Here is a 10,269-nt window from a genome sequence, read left to right as displayed (position 1 = left end):
AATTCATCAAGTCAAGACACTCCAACATTCCACAGTAACCACGTAACCGTAGCAACATCCATTGTGATGCTTGTTCTGTGGCCCTGGCAGTTGAGCAGGGCTTGTTGCTATGGCAATAGTTCCAGCTTTGGCCCATAGACTGTATAAAGAACTGCAGGAACTCCAGTCACACACACTCCTGTTCATACATGTAATGTATGTATGTATGTATGTACAGTATATTCAGTTATATAATTACTGTTCTGATGAAACTAAACAAATGCTGATATTGCTTTCTTTATATTATGCTCTTCTCCTGAAAATGAATGTGTGGATTATGAGAATGTTTTCAACAACAACAATATGATGTATTCTGTTCTCCGTAAAGTTTAGTTATTTGCTGAATTTCTTTGAAAAAGTTATTTGCTGATCTGAGGTGTCAGTGGTTCTATACAGTATGTGTTGACATAGCAAAAAAAATGCTTGTAAAATATGTAAATAAAATGTGTTTCTGACTTTTAAATGTCTGAATAAAGATTCTGAAAGGAGATGTGATGAACCTGTTGTCAGTTGATTTGTTTCATTGTTTTCTATGCTATAACAAAACAGAATATATGTGATTTTTATTTTGTGATTTTTGTTTCTTTTCTTCAAACTTCCTTTTCCCGTAGTTGGACATTTCATGCATTGACCACCAAGATCATCTCTCTATTCAGTGCAACACTGTACCAGATTAGTGTATTGCAGTAGTATAATAACTAGGGCTGTCAAAATAGCACATTAACTTTGATTAATTAATTACAGAAATATTAAGGTATTAAAGAAAATAAAGCTGCTTAATCACATTTCGTGGTGACATTTGACACAGTGCAGTTTGGCTATAGTGATTGAAGGACGCAGACGAGAAAGCTGCTTTGAATGAAAAGTTTAGCCTACGTTTTAAAAAGAACGCCCAGACTAATCCTGTTGACAGGAGCATCAATCTACTATTTCTGCAGTAAGGAATTCCCGTTGCCTACCATGGGAGTTCGTCAAGTCTGAAATATCACCAGAGCATGTTTAATAGGTAGCCTGGCTCTGGTATCACCTCAATGCAAAGCAATCTGGAGGTAGGCCTACAAGTTAGCACACCTCTTGATGATAATAATGCTAGTTACTTTGCTAACGTAGCCTATTGTTTGCTTAGCCTATAGGCCTACACTACGACTGACTAACTAACTAACCGACAAACTCCCTTACTAAATTGAGTACATGTGTTGCACACTTGAAACAAAATGTCTTCAAAAGTATGTTGAAGGTGGTTACATTTATTTCCATTCCAATAACTTCACACATTGCATTTCGATTCGCACTTGTAGGCTATGCTGCTTTTTTGTCTCGTTTTCTTAGAGCCCTGCGTTTTCTTATCTTGGACTGCCACCTACTGGATAGAAAAGGAAACAACCTAATAATTACGTGAACAAAAATCTACAACATTACATTTAGCAGAAACAACATGTTTGAATGGCCATAAAAGGATAAACCATGGGGGGTATACCACACATTACCTTGGTGTTAGGGTAGCTTACTCTGCACATGCCATTGACAGTGATTTGTAGCTTCAGTCATTTGCATCATACTAAACATCTGACACCAGGAACTACTGATGCCTGAGCCAAAGGGAAAATGATCATAAAAGAGAGAAGTTGAACTTTAAAGTTTATAAAGATGGTTTGGCTCTTCATTGATTCACTCATCTGAAAAAAAAATTGTTTTAAAGATATGTTCATAGCAAAAATGGATGCATGTGATTAATTTAGATTAATTAATCACAGAGTTTGTGGGAGTGGAAGGGAGTTCCAGAGTTTGGGGCCAGCCACGCTAAAAGCCCTGTCACCCATGGAATGGAGATGTGCAGTGGGGGTGGATAGGAGGTGGGCATCAGTGGAGCGTAAGGTGCGGGTAGGTTGCTAAGGGGTCAGGAGGCTTGAAAGATAAGAGGGTGCAAGATTATGTTGGGCTTTGAGTGATGTATTTGATGTGAGAGTCAAAGGAAACTGTAGAATCAATTGTGACACTAAGGTGTTTTGACTTCACAGGTAGAGGTGGTGAAGTAGCCAGTGATGGATAACTGTGATTGTTTGAGCTTTTTCAGTCCAGATGGCCTGAGTTCTCTTAACGCTACTTACCAAGTCCCTTTTACCTCCTTCCTCTGGGCCCAGAGCTGCAAACACACAGACAGTTCACAGAAGGAGATCAAATACAGTTCTGATGGGGAACAGTGCTACCTCATGCAGCAACCAGGGTAAGATACACCAGACCACCTGTTTCCGTGGTCTTTTCAGTCGACTCCCATCTGGCAGGCGATACAGGAGCCTGTGCTCCCGCACCAGCAGGCTCAGGTACAGCTTCTTTCCAGAGGAAGAGAAAGACCTGTCTAGCATTTGCTCTTTAGCTGTTACTAGTTTACCTGTTTACTTTTTACTACTGCACTGTTTACCTGTTTACATTGACTGTATTGCACTGCTTACCTGTTTACATTACTCCTACTGTACACTGTTTCACCTATGACTTTGCACTGCTAACACCCCATACTATACTGTATGTAATATACTGTACATATACAGTATATTACATGTATATATAGAATGTCTATTTATACTCAACTTATATACTCTATTTATCTCTGTAGACATGTCATCTGGAAACCTATATTTATCCAACTATACACTGTACATTATTAATCTCTATGGTCTACACAGCCATACTCTACCTGCACTTGGTACTTAATGTTTCTTTTGCACTTCTGGTTGGATGTCAATTGCATTTCATTGGCTCTGTACCTGTACTCTGCTAAATGACAAGAAAGTTGAATCTAATCTAATCAAATCTAATAACTGATATTGTTTGAGCTTTTTCAGTCCAGATGGCCTGAGTTCTCTTAACGCTACTTACCAAGTCCCTTTTACCTCCTTCCTCTGGGCCCAGAGCTGCAAACACACAGACAGTTCACAGAAGCAGATCAAATACAGTTCTGATGGGGAACAGTGCTACCTCATGCAGCAACCAGGGTAAGATTCACCCAACAACTGTTCCGTATAACTATTGCCATTCCTTGTGTAAGAACACTACAATTCTACCACCAATGTTCATTACAATCTGCAAAACTGTGAAAGCTATGAGGTTGTTTAGTGTTGACGATGCCTGGTCTGTTCTGTCCCCCACCTCCACCCCATCTCCTCCTCATACATCAGCCTTATCAATGTCTAGTTGCTGCATTGATGCCTGGTCTGTTCTGTACCCCATCTCCTCCTCATACATCTGCCTTATCAATGTCTAGTTGCTGCATTGATGCCTGGTCTGTTCTGTACCCCATCTCCTCCTCATACATCTGCCTTATCAATGTCTAGTTGCTGTCATTGATGCCTGGTCTGTTCTGTACCCCATGGGGGGTTTATCTGCTTCTCTCTCTGTCTTAGACTTTTCATGTTTACACGTGGAAGGGCAGGGGGCTCCCAGAACAGAGCCATACCGCCAAATTAAACATTATACATTACAAATAGTATTTTATTATCTGGTCTAATTAACTAGGTAGTCTTGACCAGGGACGGATTTAACAAATATGGGCCCCTGTGCACAATATCAAAAAAGCCCCCCACTGACCGCGACGCGACCGTTTGCGCATGCGCATGCAAGCGACGTGCGCGTGCAGCCAGCGCTTCTCTCTTTGCTGTCGCTGTGCAGGCTGGTGCACAATATAAACACAATGAAAATGTAATACATTATGTCATATATTATAACTCAGGCCCACACAGAAATGAATTCCAGCAGCTGTTTTTATTATTAGGCTGTAATCTGCCTTTGCTGTCCAAACAGTCTACAGAAACATTTTTCACTAAACGGACCAGATAACAGTTGTCATATTTCTGACGGACCGGTAGCAGGGACGTCGATAGTATTTTGTGAGAGGTGGTGCTGATCATATTATGGGGGGTTCGGGGTGTCTAGCCCGGGAAAATTTTTAAATTCTGGCTGTTAACCCTCTAGGCGCCACTGTCGAGTTTACTCGACAAGATGCGGTACTGAATAAAACGGCCGATTTAGTCAAATAGGGTGTCATATTTCGTTCGACATCCACTCCACTAGGTGGCAAACATGTCATACGTCATCCCCGAGTCCGAAAAAGGTCATGGTTTAAACAAAACTTTTGAGCTACAGCGCACTGAATCAGTGTGTGCAATACCGGAGCTAGTGTGCGTGTGAGCCACTTAGTCAGAGCGATATTGTCAACGTTAGCGAGTATTTGCATTAGATTATCGTCTAATGGCATCAAAAAAGTTTACCTGAAATGAAGTGTTGGGTCTTCTATTCGCGGACCCTGATTCTGAAGGGGAATATCTGCCTTCAGGAAATGACGGTGATTCGTTTAGTGAGGCTTCAGATGCGTCCCTGCCTTCAATGATGCAGCTGGACAAAGTGAGAGTTTACTCCATAGTTTAGCTTACACCAAGCACAAACGTTTAATCGTTTGCCCAATGTCACTGGTGGGAATAATGTTTCACGGGTTCGGAGCGTTCATCAGGAAGTTAGCAGGGTGTTAGTGGTGTGGCGAACAAGGCTGGAGGTAGCCTAATAGCGCTAGCTTCTGTCTTTTGCCTCTCCACAATCGCGACGACAGTAACGTGGTGGAGCCTTTGTCTAATGCGACTGGGTATGTTAGACGAGGTCGAAGTGCTCATAGGAGAGTTAGGGGGGAACGTAGTGGCAGTGTGGGGAGTCGCAATGAGAATGACAGTAGGCCTAGTCCGAGCTGCGCAAATTCTCTCCACTCGGCGCGCGCGAGGCTGGCCATGCTGCTCGCATGGTGGAGGTGGTGACACGCTCTCTCCCTCTCCCTCTCCCCCACACACACACACACACACACACATTAGGTCATGCATAGTCTATCACAAGATGATGGGAATGCCGGCCCTGTATGGATAGGGAGTCATTATCTCTACAGCAAAAGGCCTGCTACATAAAAAATGTCAGCCATTTATTAGTAATGATTTACACTGTTGATTTGCTATCTATTTACCTGATCATTTAGGACATACACTATGTGTTCCTTTTTGTGTGTTCATGTCCTTGTGATGTGTGTGTCTTTGTCAGCTAAGAAAAAAAACAACAAAAAGAAAAAAAATACTAACATTGTCTCTTGTCTTGTCTCGTCATCTCAGTCCTGATCTGTGCCTTGCCGTGGCAAATGAGCTTTTGAACTAAACAGGTCTTGTCTACTTGTGTTTGTGTGTCATCTGAATAATCTATATGTGCCCCATACATGGAATCAGAGTGCCTACTGTATGTAGTAAATGGAAAATCTCTACAGCAAAAGGCCAGTCTACCGCTACATGCATTTGGTTTGTTTCGGCCATTTATTAGTAATGATTTATACAGTTTGTTCACTACTTACTATTTACCTGAGCATTCAGTATTGTGCAATATAGCATACAGAAGGTGAGGGACATTTTGGGGGGAAAGAAGTGGTGCATTTTATCATTCAAACATGCGACTTTTCATGAAAATTCTATAATCCAAGATGGCCGCCACCATATGACGTCATAATATGCAAATTAGATATAAACATTTAATCTCTACATAAACTTTGGGTCATCCTTAATATTTCTCTAATTTACAGAAAGTCTCTATCTCTTATCACTTTTAAGATATAGCCTTTTGAAATGAAGATGTCAAAATTGATTGTTTCGGAAAAAAACCTCTGGCGCCTAAAGGGTTAAATATACCCTTTTAACGGGGTTTGGAAGGGGCATACAAACTTTAACAGAGCAAGCAGGGCCCGTTTTCTGTCTGACTCAGGTGACGTGAACATTGGCTACCTGCATGATAAGGTTTTCACTTCACTGTTGCTTGACACTACCTTGCATGGAGACATATTTCACGTTAACAGTGGAGATGTTAGCAAAACTATAGCGTTTGGTAAATGGAGATGCAGATCATCTCAACACCCAAAACACCCAAATGATCTTCCTGTAAGGGGGGGGGGTGCCCTTTTTTCTGGTAAGAGCAATGGCCTCCCCAAAATGCCTATGCACTTCCCTGAATGTAGTTACTGTATAGTTTTGAAATGTGTGGCAGTTCTAGCGTTAAGACACACATGCTCATGTGCTCCTGCCATTAACATTCCTCTGAGTAGGAATGACATGGCAACGGTGACTGACGTCATCAAGTGATAGATAGACCTCAGATAGATAGACGAGTCAGTTAAGGTCAGAAACGGCAATGTGCAATATACAAATGAGTTTATGAGTTTGTGTGCGGGTTTATGTTTGTGTGTGTGTGCGTGTGTGTGTGTGTGTGTGTGTGTGTGTGAGAGAGAGAGAGAAAGAGATCTCTTTAATTTGAAGCCAAAGGGCAACTGTAACTAAACACACACACACACACACACACACACACACATTCCATGCTTGTGTGTCATCATGTGTGTGTGTGATGTTTGATGTCTGTGTCTTTTAGATTAGATTTGATGAGATTAGATTCAACCAGATTATCATTGTGCAGAGTTCAAGGATAGAGACAACAAAATGCAGTTAGCATCTAACCAGAAGTGCAAAAAACGCCAGAAAAGTGGAAAGTCTTGTCTGCTGCCACATTTGTGTGAGTGTGTGTGTGTGTGTGTGTGTGTGTGTGTGTGTGTGTGTGTGTGTCCGTGTGTGCATGCATGTGTTTTTCTCTTCTCTTCAGATTTTGTCTTTGCTTTAGCAAATTTTGTCTTTGCTCTGAACAATCTCCAAACCAAAATGTCAAAAAGAAAGAAAACTCCAATACAGTAGATAGCCTACTAATTTGATCATTGTTGTAACCAGTGATAGGATCTGCCGATAACAATACATCACATTGTGAATAGGCAACTGAAGTCATGAACTCCCTCTCTCCTAGCAGGCGCGTTCTGTTTGGAACAGTATGAGAAACAGCCCCATAACATGAATTGTGCCCCACCAGGCTTTACTGTCTTCACAGTGTGCTGTGCTTTGAGTTCAGTGCATGGGAGCTGCAGACAGTTTGTCCAGTGACCCACATTAGACAGTAAAGCATGGTGGTGCACAATTCATGTTATGGGGCTGTTTCTCATACTGTGGTGTTGGACCTATTTATCGCACCCCAGACACCATGGATCAGTTTCAATACATCAAAAAATTTGAAGAGGTCATATTGTCTTATGCTGAAGAGGAAATGCCTTTGAAATAGGTGTTTCAACAAGACAATGACCCAAAACACACCAGTAAGCAAGCAAAATCTTGCTTCCAGACTAATAAGATTGACATTATGGAGTGGCCAGCCCGATCCCAAGACCTCAATCCTATAGAAAACTTGTGGGGTGGCATCAAAAATGTATGTTCTGTTTCTGTAGCAAAACCCAGAAATGCAGAGGAATTGTGGAATATAATTAAATCTCCAGTAGTTGGTCGACTCCATGCAGCACAGATGTGAAGTAATTCTCAGAAATATGGTAATGCAACTAAATATTAGTGCACTGATTCAAAGTAAAGCAAAATCTTGAGAATTTTTTTCAGTTTAAACAGTAAATGTTTGAGTTTGTAAAGAAAAATGCAAACTTTTGATAGATAGATAGAAAGATAGATAGATAGATAGATGGATACTTTATTGATCCTCAAGGGGAAATTCAAGGGTCTCAGTAGCATACAGACATAACACACAACATGCACTTACAGCAGAAGTGGTAAACATAAGTGTAAGTATAAACATATAACTAAACTCCACTGTACAATACAGAAAACTTCTGCATGTGGCATGACTCGGTGTTGTAGCGGAAGTCAGATGTGTACAGGGTGAACAGGACTGGAGAGAGCACAGTTCCCTGTGGCGCTCCGGTGCTGCTGATCACAGTGTCAGAGAACAGTCCTACATTCATTTTTCTTCACTTTCTGTAAAGGTATAACACAAACTTGATCAATTTTGGTCATGTTTTGATTTGAAATTGAACATGCAGTGTTCCCAATGCACTGATATTATGTAATTAACAGCTATTCTAAGGATGTTTTTTTTAAAAAAAAAAAGCACTGCTATTATTCTGCACACAACTGTATACTCTGTACATAACCCTCTATACTTCTTATCAGTCACCTGGAAAATCCACCTATTCACTGTTGTACATAATTAAACTCTATTGTCTACATAACTGTACAGGATACTGTACTCATCCTGCACTTGTCCTGTGTTTAATGCCTCTTTGGACTTCTGGCTGGTTGTCAACTGCATTTCATTGGCTCTGTAGTTACACTCTGCTAAATGCAATAAAGTTGAATCTAATCTAATTTAATCTAATCTTTAAGATAATAGTAATCCTACAACATTCTTGTAAAGTGAAAGAGTAATTATTGTATTGTTTGTGCAGAGTTCACAAAAGGATAACATCACTGTCCTGATATTCTTGTGCCACAGTCAAAGCTTTCTATGCCTGTGTGTGGCTGAACTGTATCTTTTCTCCCTGCTCACGACTTCATATAATTTCCAGTTATTTTAAATCCTGTAGATGTCATCTTAGTTTGGGGATATTTAGTTTTACAACAGAATACGTTTGCATCACAGTGATTAATGTGAGATTGGTTGCTTGAGATTGGAGTCTTTCTTCTGCAGACTGTGAGGTCTGTGAGTCTTTCTACAAGAGATGAAATGCTGATCATGTAGCTTATTAATGTCAAAAGCACAATGATACGACATCAAGGGTGAAAACATTTCTGAAACCATTGGAATTTAGCAAATATATTTAGCAGATCTTATCACTTCTTGCCTAGACTGCACAACGGTTAACAACCTTGGGTAAGTAAACCTAATAAAACTGCATATAGGTAATCTTGTATGGTCATGTGACAATATACAGTAGTGCAGCCATTGGGTATCTAGTTGTAATGTGGGAAACGAGAGAAATATTTCTTATATGCTATCACTATTGTGACACATTTTGTCTGTTAGAGGAAACTAGTTACTTGATGGTAACGCAATGTGCTTTACAACCAGCAGAGACATGGTCATTCATTTAGCTTTGCATTGTGTGTGAAACGATCCATTTTCACATTTCAGAGGGTTTGGTCCAGAGAAACAAACACAAGAAAAATACTCTGTTGCAGTATATTTGGTTAACTGAACAATACAGTATAAGGTGTGTTAAGCATATTTGATAATATAAGTGGCAAAGCCATGTTAAAGTAGCCTACGCAGTGATGTGCGTGCCTGCGTGCACTGGGATGTTATTGTGAGCATGCGCAGAATAAACGGTCTGAGTGTATGAGTTCCTAGACCAAAGAGAGGATGGTGGTCTTTTTCTCCCGTGAATATTAGCCACTAAGTGCTAGCTAGTTAACCACTTTGGTGACTGTGACAACGCGATAGACTGCTGCAGAAATGTCCAGCGCTACAAGGTGAGATATTTATTGAATTGTTCTCAGTGAAAACAACGTGAGGTTGTATTTGTTTTGCATTTAATTTATTCATTGAAGATGTCATGCAGCTATTCAGATGATAACAGCATTGATGATAATGGCAAAATGATGTTACAGTCTGAAGTAAGGATGCACAGATACCCATAAAGGCATGGGGGATCAGGACGATACTAGGCTCATATACTCATGTACTCACACATTTTAAAATGTACAGACTCTTAAGGAACTGGCACTATGCTTTCATGTAGCTTAGGCTATTTCAGTCTTGCATTGCTGGCTTCAAAAACATAAAACTAGCTAGATACATGTATCTGTGTTGAATCTACACAGCCTCTGACTGTGTCTCAAATCGCGTACTTCTGCACTTACAATACCTAATTTGAGTGCATGAGGGTGTTCACACTGAAAATTCCAACGACACGAAGGGCGCTGCAAGTTCCCGGATGGTGCACTCATAACGGTCAAAAAGCTGAGTGTGCAACGCTGGACACTTTTCGCCCTTAACGGACGCCATTTTAGCCAAATAGCGGAAGGGGAGGGAGCGTTTTCAAACTCGTGGTAATCGCGGTTGACAAAGCTGAAGCAGCAGCAGTGGAAAACAGACTTTACGGAGGTACAAGCAAGTTATAACATAAACGGTTCATGTTTTGACACAGTATGACCATGTCACTGTCGAATTGAGGACGCCAATAAAGTTATATTAAAATGTTTGCGATCGTCATTTCCGTGAAGTGCACGGAGTTAGTGTTTGATATGAGACAATACTATTTTGTTAAAATTTGCGCACTCCGCCAGTAAGCACACAGTGCACATAGTGTACTACACAAAAGTGTACTCACGTAAGTACACCAAT

General features: G+C 40.7%; 2 protein-coding genes across 2 annotated transcripts in view; both read left to right on the top strand.

The window, feature by feature from the left end:
- Positions 1-2,079, top strand: part of LOC121718788 (NACHT, LRR and PYD domains-containing protein 3-like) — a 1,510,793-nt gene extending 1,508,714 nt beyond the window's left edge. Inside the window, exon 33 of the mRNA XM_042103944.1 lies at positions 2,058-2,079. The gene's annotated coding sequence lies outside the window, so the exon portion shown is untranslated. The remainder of the gene's footprint in view (positions 1-2,057) is intronic.
- The window catches only part of LOC121718967 (interferon-induced protein 44-like), a 247,328-nt gene that overhangs the window by 192,682 nt on the left and 44,377 nt on the right, over positions 1-10,269 (top strand). The gene's annotated exons all lie outside the window — the stretch shown is intronic.

This window comes from Alosa sapidissima, chromosome 9 (genome assembly GCF_018492685.1).
Source record: "Alosa sapidissima isolate fAloSap1 chromosome 9, fAloSap1.pri, whole genome shotgun sequence".
Taxonomy (NCBI): domain Eukaryota; kingdom Metazoa; phylum Chordata; class Actinopteri; order Clupeiformes; family Clupeidae; genus Alosa; species Alosa sapidissima.
The sequence above is the reverse complement of the archived record's forward strand: the minus strand, read 5'-3'. Positions and strand labels throughout refer to the sequence as shown.